At 38.8% G+C, this 15,520-nt stretch overlaps 1 long non-coding RNA gene across 2 annotated transcripts in view; it reads right to left on the reverse strand.

Moving 5' to 3' along the window:
• The window catches only part of LOC311078283, a 56,186-nt gene extending 50,476 nt beyond the window's left edge, over positions 1 to 5,710 (reverse strand). Inside the window, exon 1 of one of the 2 annotated variants that reach the window (XR_014605111.1) lies at positions 5,435 to 5,710. This is a non-coding gene — a long non-coding RNA (uncharacterized lncRNA). The remainder of the gene's footprint in view (positions 1 to 5,434) is intronic. The other variant, XR_014605112.1, reaches the window with a different exon arrangement.
• Positions 5,711 to 15,520: the final 9,810 nt, after the last annotated feature.

Here is a 15,520-nt window from a genome sequence, read left to right on the forward strand (position 1 = left end):
TCATCCGCTAGTGGGGAAAAATTATATAAATCGCATTATTCCTCAAATGTGATTGCCTCACAATAATATGGTACAGGCACTCTAACAAATCTGACAGAATCTATTTTTATAAATGTTATTGTAAATATTGTAAATGTTACTACAACTATGGGAGGATCTGGGTTTGTTTTGTTTATGACGACTTAATAAAACATAAAACCTTTGCATAAATTACAACTTATTGGATGCTAAACCCCCGGGGTATAATTTAAAACGTATGATTGTCAAAAGAAAAATCATCTGTATTTTAAACACTGCTTTTCTTAAAAACATTGTGTCAGACGTATTTGGTAGCATTATTCACTTGTTTCATCATGTGTTAACTCTATATTTATAAGTAGGCTACAATTATAACACAAAAATAACCAGTTAATGACCTTGTGTCAGAACACACCAGGTATGAAGCTATGATTGGTTTTAACTTTTTTATTCTAACTTTAAAGCTAGATTATCCTTTGAAAAGTGTAATACAAAATATTTGGAAAAATACCTTACATACGCTGTGTTTTCACCGATTGATATCGATTGACATGAGCTGTTGACCATCCTTAATGGTGCCATTGTGTGAGGAACTGTTTGGAGTATTGCAGAAGCTATTTCTTAAAAACATTGCGTCAGGCATATTTATCATATATTTTTTTACTTTATACTTGCTAGGAAATTAATTGAAATTGAAACTTTGTAGACGTAAGAAAAAGTAATTTTTATAAAAGAAAAAGTACCAATTAATGACATTGTGTCAGAACACAACAAAAAGTGTAATACAAATATATACACTATTTGATTTTGGTGGGAACACTGGCAACTGGTGTCTTTTAGCTTAATCTTTGGTTTTAAGGGAAATTAAATATTCTCGGGATCCCCACTGACCCCTGAAGTTATGACTTCTGAAGACCTTAAGACGAGTACGATTAAATATCCACTCAAGAAAACTTTACTTATGCTGCGTCATGGAGTACAGAGGCTTATGTGGACTGATTTTCTGTAAACCCTAACGCTCAAAATTAGTTGAGTATGGGCCAACTTAAATTATACAAATTAGTTCAATCAAGTTAACTTTTATGAGTATTTAGAACTTTCTTTTCTTTTGAGTTCACAAAACTTACACATTTTAATTATGTTGAATTGTTGAATTGTTTTGAGTTCTATGAACTTGTTTCTTTTAATTAGACAAACTTAAATTTAACTGAAACTGGACTGGGATCTCTATTCCCCAGCATGCTTTGCCATGACACTTAAAATGAGAGTAAATGCTAAAATTGTTTTGTATCAGATTAATGTTAAGTGGGAGATTTAGTAATGTTTAATGTTTTGTTTTGCTATAGTTTAGAAAAGTTTCTGGTATTTTATTTTTGGGGGGATTACCAACATTGTGTCGAGTGGAGTATGCGCTTGGTTTGAGAACAGTGAATTAACCCTTTTTAGAACCTGAAGCTAAAATAGGTGATTTTCACATAATTTGTTTTTGACTGTAAAATTATAAAACAATGTGCGCTCTTCAAGTGTAAGGCGTCATCTTTTCAGAAAAAAAGATGGCTTTCAATAAATTACAGTTATTGGCCATTAGTGTGTGTGTGTGTGTGTGTGTGTGTGTGTGTGGTGAGTTTGTAAATATAATTTAAATAGACAAAAATAATAGAAACGTGAATAAATGTACAGATTTTATTTAGAAAAATCTAAAAAAAAAAAATCACGAACAAAAGAAACTAATGCTTTAAAGTAGAAAAAATAATTATAATGCATATATAGCATATAATGCATAAGTCTTTTTTGTGACACTGGGTTGCACTGTTTTCATTTAGGATACTTTTCATACACGCACGCATATACAAATAGACTACATATATAACATTACATACGCACGCCACAAATACATCATGCTGGCGTGTGTCGGTGGACAATATACTGTTTGAATATATTTGGATAAATAAGATTTAAGACGACTAAGCACAGTTTTGCTTTAAAATTGTAAAGTTTTGAACAGATGCTGTTATGTAAAATAATAGCTCGGGTAAAATTTATGCAAAATCATTTCTGGGTCATTTTATGACAATGTCCATTTTCTGTCCCTAGCCTTTACAGAAATATCACACTTGAAATACACTTTAGGGTTACAATTTCTTCACATTTTAAAATAAAGCAATATGCTATTTTAACAATTACGTCGTCTTGAGCCATCTATGTGGCAATATTTGATTTTTAATATTTGAAAGTAGTGGTCCCCTGGAGTTGTGTCAAAGTTAAGATTTAAAGGATTGCATCATTACTTGATTTTAACAGGTTTTTCAAATATTTTCATTGTTATAGCAAATATATGGTAGCGCAGATAAACTATCATCATTCAAGCATACTTTTAACAAACCTGATTAAAATAAATAAAACATAATCCCCTTATTTGTTGCACTATTATTATTTTCTGTAACTCTGACTGCATGTGCTGAAAAATAGAAATAATCTTTCATAAAAACCTTTAATATGGCCAAAGAAGTAAGGTAACACAAGAGTCAAAATGGTAGGCCTACATGCAGTCTTTAAATAAATGCACAAAATATAAAAATCATTAAGCTGTCATTTTTGTGTATTCATAAAGTCAAAGGATGTTCTATAATGTGTTCTAAGTTTAAATGTTATAAAAAGAAATCTGATCTTCAAAAGGTGTCAGAATTGAGGTGTCATTTTTGGGTTTCATCTTTCTTTCACGCGTTCTCCTAGAACAACAGGTTGGGGGGACAGCACCCCAGGAAGGAAGGATGATTTAGCTTATCATAACAATCCCTGGATAAGAGTATAAAATGTAACTTCCTGGCTCTTTTGTTTTGACCCCTGACTTTTCCTGAAGACACTGGTATACATCTAATTATACTGATCTTACATTTACATTTACATTTATTCATTTAGCAGACGCTTTTATCCAAAGCGACTTACAAATGAGAACAATAGAAGCAGTTAAACTAACAGTAGGACAACAATATGCAAGTGCTATGACCCTTCTCAGTTTAATCTAACGCAGAATTTTTTTATTTTTTTTATTTTTTGTTATAGAACAGAATAGAATAGAGTAGTAGAGAAAGTGTTAGTATTACTGGATCAAGTGCTGTCTAAAAAGAAGCGTCTTCAGCCGTTTCTTGAAAGTGGCTATGCACTCAGCCGCTCTGGTTGAGTTAGGCAGATCATTCCTCCAGCAGGGAACAGTCATGGTGAAGGTCCGAGAAATAGATTTTGTGCCTCTTTGAGATGGCACCACAAGACGTCGTTCACTTGTAGAGCGCAAGTTCCTGGATGGCACGTAAGTCTGAAGTAAAGAGTTAAAGTAAAAGGGAGCAGAACCAGTGGTTGTTCTGTAGGCAAACGTCAGTGACTTGAATTTGATGTGAGCGGCAACTGGCAACCAGTGCAATTTTGTGAGGAGAGGAGTGACATGTGCCCTTTTCGGCTCGTTAAAGACCACTCTAGCTGCGGCGTTCTGGATCAGCTGCAGAGGTTTGACTGTGCAAGCTGGAAGACCAGCCAGGAGAGCGTTACAATAGTCAAGTCTAGATAAAACAAGCGCTTGGACAAGGAGTTGAGTAGCATGTTCTGATAAGAAGGGTCTGATCCTCCTAATGTTGTACAAGGCAAATCTACATGACCGGGCAGTTCTAGCAATGTGTTCTGTGAAGTTCAATTGATCATCAATTACCACACCAAGGTTTCTGACTGACCTAGATGGAGTTATGGATGACGAGCCTAGCTGAATGGAGAAGTTGTGGTGAAGTGTTGGGTTGGCCGGGACCACGAGTAGCTCTGTCTTCGCAAGGTTTAGTTGAAGGTGGTGGTCCTTCATCCAGCCAGAAATGTCTGTCAGGCAGGCTGAGATACGATCAGCTACCGTCGGATCGTCAGGCTGGAATGAGAGGTAGAGTTGTGTGTCATCAGCGTAGCAGTGATAGGAAAAACCATGTTTCTGAATAAGTTCATTATATTAAGAGAATAAGTTATAAGTTATACATTATAAAGTATCTGAGTTTTTTCAAATAAGTAACGCAAGTTACTTTGTTTCCCCATTTATTGACTGACAGCTGTCCTGCCCTCATGTTGAGGGAAAATGTGAGTAAGTGCAGAGGCGTTGTGTGCGCTGTGTGTGAACATGATGGTTATTGTAATTCTAGACTAAATATGAGCATTTACTCATTTCACTGGCACAAAAACAGATTCAGTATTCCTCTAAATGAATAAAAACTGTGAAATGCAAACTCAGAATATTACACAAACCTGCAATAATTAAATATTAAATAATACATACTTTATGTATTTCATCTCACTTTATTAACCAATGTCTTTGCTGCAGTCCGTCAATTATCCAATTCAACCATACTTATAGGTAAAATCTACTTTAGATAAACATCACATTTGTGTTTCATTTTTTATTTTGTTTTTATTGCTAAAGTAAGAGTGTTGAACTTTCTTCTTCTGCGTCCTATTTTTCTGTATTCCAGAATGGAAGCACATCTGTAAGGTTTGTTTGAGCTGCGCACTTTACTGTACAGACGTGAGTTTATATTCCCTTAAGCCTGAGGCTTATTCAGTTCACTTTTGTATAAAAATAGTATTTTATTTTGTTATAAAAATAAAAAAAATCATAAAAGCAAGCCTAGCCCAGGTGTTAAAAAGTCAACCAAATGTAATGTAACTCATGTGATGGATTTTTTTAATTAATCATAACTAACATTTATATTTCTTGCAGGAATAACATTCATATGCTTTTGAATGCTAAATGTTTCCAAACCCTTTTACTGAAAAACTTGTGACTGAGTGTGTGTCCCAATATAACACACAGAGGAAATGAAACTAGACAGATGTGTGGGTCCAGACAGAACTAGTGATTTAGAGAAAACAAGAAAACTGATTTGCTTTTACCTAGTAACAGAAGCGTTTGCATATAAAAAACCAATCAAATTGTAGGGAAATTATGTAGCCTAATGTATCATGTCACTTTTGCTATGCTCCTATTCTATAAAAACTGTTGTATTATTTTTGCTCTCTGATATTTGTCTGAGATCCTCTGTCCGTGATTAAAGCATATTCGAAGCCATTGTGTGGAGGACGGGGACGTCGATTCTAGACGAGACCCAGGTAGACTTAAGTTAGGTGTGAAAGAAGAAACAATCTACCACACTCATTACTTTCCATAAAAAGTAATTAAGTAATTGAATTAGTTACTTTTTAAGGGAGTAACACAATATTGTAACACAATCCTTTTAAAAGTAACTTTCCCCATCACTGGTCACATGCTCTAACAGGTGTGTGTTCTGTTCATTGTCCTTGAGACATGTTTTACCCAGTTTCCGCAACCAAAAAAAAAAAAAAACTTAATGACTTAATTTTAAATACAAAATAATTCAATAATATTACTTACCCTGTTTTACAGTGAGGTTGACTTTAGTGGTGATGTGAGATCCACACCAGTATATCCCAGAATCCTCTTCTCTCAGATCAGTGATGTTTACAGTAAAGACTCCAGTAGAAGCTTCATCACTGAAAGAGAATCAATCATCTCTGATCGTCTCCAATGAAACTCCATCCTTCACACACATGGAGGGTTCATGTGCTTTGCAGAAGCATTTCTGATGTTCATCATGATGTTTGCACTGGACTGACACGTCGTCTCCTTCATACTTAGTCAAGTCCAGCTCTGGAAATATTAGAAATATAAGAACATCAATTCACAGCCATAGTTTCACATATTCAGATGTATAAACCTTCCTCACCCTCGTTCATGATGACGATCAGATGAGTGTAAAGATAATTCACGTCTCTCTCTAATGTCACTGCACACCAGTATTTCCCAGCATCCTCTGCTGTCAGTCCAGTGATGGTCCCAGTGAAGACACTTGCAGTGACGTCATCATTCAGAGTCAATCTGTCAGTCTTGGTCTCTTTCTCTTCTCTCACAGTCTCATTGAGAGTATTTCTATCTCTAGTGGAGCACTTCCCCTTACAGAGAGACTTTGACTTTGATTTATAGATTGAATCATAAGGGCAGAAGATCTCAGCAGATTCTCCTTCACGTCTCACTACTGGAGCCACTGCAAACAAAGAACAGTAATATTTTACATTAATTATGGTTCTCATACAATATTTCTGTAATGTAAACAATAATACTTCAACTTCTCAGGTTCATCACCAATATCATGTCTGATCAATTCTACAACACACACCAATTTTAGAAACTTTTATGTGAGATTTGAATGAAAGGTTGTTTTACTTACTACCAATATGTAGATGAACAGTATTAATAATGGAGTAACTGTACGAGTCTCTGTTGATCCAAACTCCACATAAATAAACTCCTCCATCATCTGGAGTCACAGCAGTAATTCTCACACTGAAGAGGTTTTTATGTCTGTCATCAGAAACACTGAATCTTTCGGTCTTCTTCGAGGTGCTGTAAATCGTCTCAATAGAGTCTTTTCCTTCTTTGAATATGATCTTGGGATCATTAATATGATTCTGTGAATATTCACAGCTGAAGGTTGCAGTTTCTCCAATATTCACCATCACCCTCTTTGATATTTTACAACATGAATCTGTTGTTTACAAAAAAATAATAATAATAATTTATACAGGCTTTAAAAAGATTAGGAATTTTACTACACCAAGACTTTGATCTTAAATGACTGACCTTCTTCCACATTTAAAGTCATATCTATACCCCACTTGTAAAGAACACCAATCCAGTATCCTCCAGCGTCATGTTCATTCAAACCTCTAATGTAGATCATAAGGTTTCCCTCATTATTTCTAAACAATGTGAATTTTCCATTATTGATCCATTTATCATGTTTCATATCATTCAATATACTTCTCCACTCAGGTAATTTATTAAAGCTTTTAGTATTTTCACTGAACCAAGTCTTATGTGAATCAACAAGAAGACTTCCTCCAGAATATCCAGTGACACTGACGCATCTCACTGCACCTGTCAATCAGATTGATACTGTGATCAGAAACCTCATGAACAGAAAACAGCATCATTACTGCAGTGATGAAAGAGAAAAGCTCTGACCTGAGATCAGGGAGAAAGTGAAGAAGATGAGGAGGATCTTCATTGTGAGTTGAGTTCAGTCTTCTTTATGCTGAATGTTCTCTGTGTGAATCTCTCTGTCTCTACATCTGTCTGCTTTAGTTCCTTCCTCTTTCTTCAGCTCTTTATCAGTAATGATCAGCTTTACTGGCTCCTCCCACCATCAGCACTGACTGAATATTACATTAATCACACTGAAAGAGCGCCACCTAGTGGAGGTTACAGTGTCTGATACTGAGAGCTCATACAGGCTTCATCTTCTCTATAGAAGGACAAATGACACTGAAGATAATTAATCTGCATTATTCAAATCTTCCTCTAGAGGGCGACAGTATATTTATGTAAGGTGTCTATAGGTGTCTATGTAAACTCACAAGGGTCAGTACGATCGCAAACATTTATAGAGCGATTGTAAGAAAAATTATATTTCTTTTTTCTTTTCTTTTTTCTCATCTATGTTTTGGAAGACATGAAGTCTTTTTGAAAGAATGAAGTCAAATCCATCTGCTGGTCAGAAAACTTATAGCCTTCACCATACCTAGAGATTGGCATGGTTTTATTTCAGTTAGCCTAATAGCTGGTTTGATTTGCATTGAGAGATGATCTTATGGAAAGTACTCCATGCCAATCTCTAGGTATGGTGAAGGCTATGTGATGATGTGGGGCTATTTTAATTCCAAAGGCCAAGGGAACTTTATCAGGATGCATAGTATCCTGGATCCATGAAGTAACTGGCCTTTAAAAATAAAAATCTGCCTGCCTCTATGGGAATTTAACATAGGGGTGTCCAGAGTTATGCACTCTGTATTTTAAGGAAGAACCTTTATTTATTTACGATACATTATTCATTCACAAAGAAAATTGGTGTCCTTAAAGGTTGGATTTTTCCTAATTTTTTTAATTAAGGCATTAAGTTCAATTTCCAAAAGATGATTTTTTATTCCTCTTTTTAGTCAACTTTAGCATGGGTGTCTAAACTTATGCATAGCACTGTGATATCAATAGAACATGAACTTCTATCTGCCACTAGATGGAGCCAGAGGGTTCAATAAGAGAGCTGTTTGTGTGTTTACTGAAGGTGCTGTACATCTATAATAATGCAATGGTGAACATCACACACACTAGAGAGATTCTCCAGAGGTTTTCACAGCATCTGTTCATAGACTTTAAAAAAGTTTAATGCTTTTATTGTCTCCTTAAATCACACTATCCCTCAATGAATTTGATATGTTTTATATTCTGAAAGGCTGCAGTTTGATTAGTAAAACTACATTTGATTTAAACCGATTGTACGTTTACCCAATTTTACCATGAAGAACTGGCAACCACTCCATTGCATTGTGGGAGAGTTTTGCGCAAGCACATTATTTTCACATTTTCTTCTGAAAATATACAATTCTAGTCAATTTTGATATCTCAGCATGTTTTAGAGGTCAGTGTTTAATAATAATGTAAATACTGCATACTTAGGCATGTCTATCATTTATCTTAGTTAGATGTTGTTTGAGTTTGTAAAGTTATTTTAGTGATTCGCGAGCCTCAGCGCGACCGTCATCCATACGCTTCATTGTGTGCAATTGCAATTCTTCTGAAGACATAAAACAGATCTGTGTGAAGAACATATCTAAATTTAACTGATTACTCACAGAAAATCTTCCTTCTCTCTGAACTGCCTGTTCACACGACGATTCAACCGCAAACTTTGTTTTCATTCAAACGGACACTCAGCGCTCAGCGCCATATAAGGATAAAGGGGAGGAGTCAAAACTGTGCTTAAAGGGTAACTAAACCCCTGGTCAGAGCCTGACTCCACCCACTGGCAATATTTGAAAAATGCTAGAAAAGTGGGCAGTGCCCAGCGGAGATAGAGGGGACGAACTGTGAGCAGGAGGGCGTGCACCTGAGACCTGCTGTCAGACTCTCTAAAATGGAGAGTGACTCACAGGGTCGCAAGACGACGTAAAGTACATGCACCTGATGAGTTTTATCGAGTTGATGTCAATAGCGCGCGCTCTCTATAGGCATTTTCATATTTTGCCGCTATGTGAAAAAATCCAGCAAAATGCGCAGGCGCGTTTGTCGACCCCAGAGGATTAACTTTAGCCTAACCATAAATTGTGATATATATAAGATCACTCACATCAAGACGCCGCTGCGGTGGTGGAGTCCATGCAGGAGGAGCAGCGTTTGGCACTGCGTCGCATTTCAGCGCGAGCTGTGTGGAGAAGCACATTTCCACCTCTATTGCGTTGGAAAAGCAATTCCGCGTAAAATGCAGGTTTCACACTCACGGAACAGGGTTATATAGGAAGAGACACATGGATAAAGAGGTGATGGGAAACAGCTGCACATGATTACACAGATGACAGACAAAGCATTGTGGGAAATGATGTGTGTAGTGTCAGTGGTAAGAGCGCCCTCTGCTGGCGTTCAAGAGCACTCGCAGCTTAACGCCAAATAGTTTTGAGCCTCTGCTTCCTCTATTATTTCAGATAACCTGGAAGAGCTGAGATATAACAATATTTATTTTTTCATATATTACAAATATATTTTAATTAATTAATTAATAAATCATATATTAAAAATTGTCAAATCACACATAAATCATTTGTTGATCATAAACGTTTTACAGTCTTTTCCTCAATTCATCACTTTCATTAAATGTTGAAGGTGAATTACTGAATGATCAGCTGTTAGTCTTTATTGTCTTCTGTTCATCTTCTGTCTCTCTGTTCAGTCTCGTGTGTCTCTCTGTGGGTTTCCTGAGTAAGTGTGTTTAATTAAACTGAACTGAGACCCTCAACCTTCACATGTTTTCTGTGGCTTTGAGCTGGACGGAAAAAAACTGTCTGTTCATCACACAAACACAAAATCACCTCCAGTGTTCATGAGAAACTTTCTGACCAATATTAAGCTCAGATTAAAAATTATTTTCAAGTCTTTGCACATCACAATAATGACAATGCATTTAAAATGAATATTGATCAGTTTATATGTAAATATGTCAATCAGTCCTGAGAAGGAAGTAAAGTAAGTTTGTTGTTTTGGCGACCTTCTCCTGAAGATTGAAATGTATACACAATACATCTTTTTACGCTTGTATCAAGTTTTGGCTCACATTTCTGGGGCAGGGGACTGAAGGGAACCCTCCGCGTTTAAGTTTTGATTTAATTTAATCCTGTTACGCTCTCCCAACCCTAGACGGGGAAGAACTTGTAACATTGTGAACAATACCTGACAAGTAACTTATGTACATATTGTTTCAAACATATTTTGTAATTTATTTTAATTTAAAGGTTCATATTAACCATTTTTGTTCTGTCTCCCAATAAACAATAGGAGATAAGCCTACAGTATGCACATTTTGTAATCTTTCTAAAAGGCTATTTTGACGAAGACAGACAAATCCATTTACAATTCATTTTCTTACATTTCTTCCTTGAGTCATATTGAGTGTTTGCTAGTTGAATAGCCTGTTATTATGAAGAAAACGAGGTCAACCGGAAAACGATAAATGAAATTTATTGAAGATTGGACAACTGATGATTATTAAAGAGATAACACGTGTTGCGTAATTGAAAATGAATTTGCATTAAAAGAAACACAAGTCTAGGAACAGTATATGAATCTATGAACAGAATAGGCTATGACCAGGTTTAACGGGCAGGATGCGCTGTGTTTCAATCGGCCCGACAGCGCCTCCTGACATTTAAACCTCTTTTGCCCTTAAACTAAAAAACTCTGATATTGCACACTTAAGGGTGTGTTGCAGTACTAATACACCTGCCGTATTATCATTACAATGGCACATGAAACAATAAATACAACTTGTCAGTCAAAAAAAAAAGTACAGCACAAAAGAATTCACTTACCGCACTCAAAAACAGCTGTGCGGCTTTAACTCCAAAACTTCTTCTTACCTGTTTTGTTTATTTAATATATTTGTTATACATTATTTATACAATATGTTTTTACATTATACATTTTTAATTTACAGTAAGTGTACAAGTACAGATTATTCAAGTGTTCAATAAATGTTTTTGTTGAGAAATTTTGTCTATCTTAAGTAATTATTTGTGTTACATTATATCTTTCAAATAGAGGTTAAAAACAAGCACATATCGGCCAAATATCGGCCAAAAAAATCGGCATCGGCCTGAAAAAACCCATATCGGCCGACCTCTACTTTAGACTGTTATTCAACTTCACTTCATCTCAGATGCAAATATTGTACTTTTTATGAAAAACTGACTTTATACACATGGATATTAGATGATGATATTAGATATTGTTTAAAAAACTATGAACAGTATATAATAGAAACACTAAAAATATGTCCTGGAGGGCTGCTGTCTTTTGAGTATGTGAGTTCATTTCTTTTTTTCCTCCTCTTTCTGAGAACATCTCAGTGACTGGCAGCCGTCGCCTGAGTCAGCCCTGCAAACCTGTTGGTGGACAGTGGAAATATGCCCTGATCCCAGATGATGACGGTGGAAATATGCCCTGATCCCAGATGATGACGGTGGAAATATGCCCTGATCCCAGATGATGACGGTGGAAATATGCCCTGATCCCAGATGATGACGGTGGAAATATGCACTGATCTCAGATGATGACAGTGGAAATATGCCCTGATCCCAGATGATGTCCCTCCAGCAGAGGCTTTACCAGCGTCTCTGTTGTGCAGCTCATCCAGGATCTCCTGCTCAGCTCAATAAAAGTCTACAGAAAAATGTTTTGTACAATCTGTTTTATATATACTGTTAATTTAAACTTTTATTTTGTTTTTCGTATTTTAAATGTAACTTATCTTGTAAATAGTTGTAAAAAGTACTGTAAGTAAAAATTTATTTTCTATCAAATGTACAAATTAATTGACAAGAACATTACAGAATAATTTCTTTATTACATTTTCAAGTCATAACTTGCATTACAAAAATAAACAATGCACATAATTTTTTTTTTTTTTTCATTTACAAACTATAACTCACATAAAAATAATGCATACGATTTTTTAATTTACAAATTTTAATTCACATAAGCAAACAAAGTTTGTTTAATCTGTCAAGAAGAGAAAACAATCTGTGCATTCTCTCCCTGCTCTCCTGTGGTCTCCTCTCCTCTGTCTCTCTCTGAAACTTCATGTCCTCCCTAGCTCGAGGGGAGGGCATAGCTCGATCAGCTCATCCTCTCGGTCTCGTTTCTCTCGGCTGCTGCTGGTTCCTTGTTCTATCCTTCGCGGCCCGGGGAAAGAAGGACGGTAGGCAGGGTTGCCAGGTCTGTGCAACAAAAGTAGCCCAAAAAACCCATTGGCTCTTCTCCATCGAGCGGCCGAATTCTCCACTGCAGTGGTTCTCAACTCCAGTCCTCGGGACCCACTGCTCTGCACATTTTGTATGTCTCCCTTATTTAACACACCTGAATCAGATCATCAGCTCGTTAGGAGAGACTCCATGAACTGATTTGAGTGTGTCAGATAAGAGAGACATACAAAATGTGCAGAGCAGCGGGTCCCGAGGACTGGAGTTGAGAACCACTGCTCCACTGGATTTGTGCGTCTGAGAGATGTTTTGGCGGTGTTGGAGTGCCGAAATCGTACTTACAGGGGTGGAAATCAACCCGCGGAAAAAATGTTTACTGCGGCAACAACTTTAAAGTATCCCAATTCCGTGGGAAAACCTCGGACTCGGCAACACTGACGGTTTCCCGCATTAGAAGGATCCTTCGAATTTGGACAGCCTTTGTCGCGCCGCTGTGACGCAATCGGCCTTCAAATGCAGCCTTCGGAGGATGCAGCCCCTGAATTGGGACACAGCTAGTATCTGTTGTGCACTTGTTATAGCGCTGCATTGTGGGATTGAATGAGTGAACTCAATAACGTCCACTATGGTTTCAGACACCACTACAAATGGCTGTTCCCTCAAATAATGCCCTATTGAGGGTATAGGGGGCGATTTCAGACACAGATGTCAAGGCTGTAATGTGATTGGTTTTCAAGGCACACGTGATCCAAGTTAGCCGTTACACTTTTTCCAACGGTAGAGCCACAGATCCTGGTCTCTCCCAGTAATAAGACCATCTCTGGTTTAAAGCAGGCTTTAGGTGATCATCAGCTCCTAACGTCCGGTCTGAAACTGCTGTCACGTATATAGTTCTGCAGTCAGACACATCTCGTCTCATATTGTAACGACAAACTGAGAGGAAACAAGTGCGAGTGCTCAATATGTTTATTGTGTAATAAACACTCAAAGTTAAAGACAGATAATGAATTCTTCTGATGCGATGGTCAGGAACACAGTTCACAGGAGACCGCCAGGAACACAGCAACAGGAGAGCGTGACACAGGGGCTGAGACAGGCGATCCTCAGTGAGAGTGCTGGTGAAGAATCCGTGGTGAGATCGTCGGTGAAGAATCCGTGGTGAGATCGTCGGTGAAGAATCCGGTCCAGTACAGTGCAGGCGAAACACGAGGAAACAAACAGGAACAGGCACGCAGACGGGGAATCATCAAACAACGATCTGACAAACATGAGACGAAAGACAGGGCATTAAATAGGCTGTGATAATTACCAACAGCTGTCGCTGATCAGGATGATAGGGAGATCAGTGACAACGCCCACATGAAACAATGAATGAACTGAGACACACCCACACACCCACACACACACGTAAACACACAGACTAGAATGAGACAGCGGATCTACCAACCGTGACAGTACCCTCCCCCCTAGGAACGCCTCCTGGCGTTCCCAGACAACCCTACCTGTCGATTGAAATCATCGATGAGGGAGTGATCCAGGATGTCTCGAGCAGGTACCCAACTCCTCTCCTCCGGACCGTAACCCTCCCAGTCCACCAAGTACTGAAACCCGCGTCCCCTCCGTCTCGAGTCCAGGATACGATGTACCGAATAAGTAGGTTCCCCATCTACGAGTCGCGGCGGGGGAGGAACCGGGGCAGGCGGATTAAGATGAGAACGAAACACGGGTTTTATTTTGGATACATGAAAGGCGGGATGAATTCTCCTGTACGCTGGAGGAAGGTTGAGGCGGACTGTCACCGGACTAATAATCTTGGTGACAGTGAACGGGCCGATGAATTTGGGAGCAAGTTTATTAGACACGGAGCGGAGAGGAATGTTCTTAGTAGAAAGCCACACTTTTTGACCAACGACGTATACGGGTGGCCTAGACCGGTGGCGATCGGCTTTAGCCTTGGTGCGCGCCCCCACTTGGAGTAGAGTCTCACGGGCTCTAGTCCATGTGCGGTGACACCTCTGGACGAAGGCGTGAGCGGAGGGGACCGCGACTTCGGGTTCCAGACTCAGAAAAATAGGTGGCTGGTATCCTAAGCTACACTTAAACGGAGAGAGGCCCGTGGATGACACTGGCAACGAGTTATGTGCGTACTCAACCATAGAGAGTTGTTGACTCCAGGACGAAGGATTCTTATAGACCAAACATCGCAACATTCTCTCCAGGTCTTGGTTGGCTCGCTCAGATTGACCATTGCTCTGGGGATGATAACCCGAAGACAGACTGACTGTGGCCCCTAATAATCTACAAAACTCTCGCCAGAATTTGGACACAAACTGGGAACCTCTGTCAGAAACCACATCCATCGGGAGGCCATGTAACCGAAAGACGTGATCAATGACCGTGACCGCTGTCTCCTTAGCTGAGGGTAGTTTGGGCAAGGGAATGAAATGTGCCGCCTTCGAGAACCGGTCCACTACGGTTAAAACAACCGTCATGCCATTAGAGGGCGGGAGGGCGGTGACAAAATCTAGCGCTATATGGGACCAGGGTCTAGAAGGGACAGACAGCGGTCGAAGTAACCCATCAGGGGGTCGGTTAGACGTCTTAGCAGTGGCACAAACTGAGCAAGCCAAAACAAAATCGTGAATGTCGTGAGCCATTAATGGCCACCAGAATCGTTGCTTTATTAAGTAGCTAGTGCGACTTACTCCTGGATGACAAGCCACGTTGGAGCAATGACCCCATCGAATAACGTCGGACCGTGACCCCTCCGGCACAAACAAACGATTCGGTGGGCAACCGGGCGGAGGCGTTACCCCTTCTAAGGCCGTCTTGACCCTCGACTCGACCTCCCATACGAGTGTGGAGATAACTACTTTCTCGGGTAAAATACACTCGGGAGTAACCGGGCGTTCGGATGGATCAAAAATACGAGATAATGAATCGGGTTTGATGTTCTTGGAACCCGGGCGGTACGAGAGAGTAAAGTCAAAACGTCCGAAAAAAAGTGCCCACCGAGCCTGTCTGGAGTTGAGTCTTTTGGCAGATCTAATATATTCAAGGTTCTTGTGATCGGTCCAAACGATAAAAGGTACCCCCGACCCTTCTAACCAATGACGCCACTCCTCCAACGCTAACTTGACGGCCAACAACTCTCTGT

The sequence above is a fragment of the Abramis brama genome (genome assembly GCF_963993115.1).
Source record: "Abramis brama genome assembly, chromosome: 2".
Taxonomy (NCBI): Eukaryota; Metazoa; Chordata; class Actinopteri; order Cypriniformes; family Leuciscidae; genus Abramis; species Abramis brama.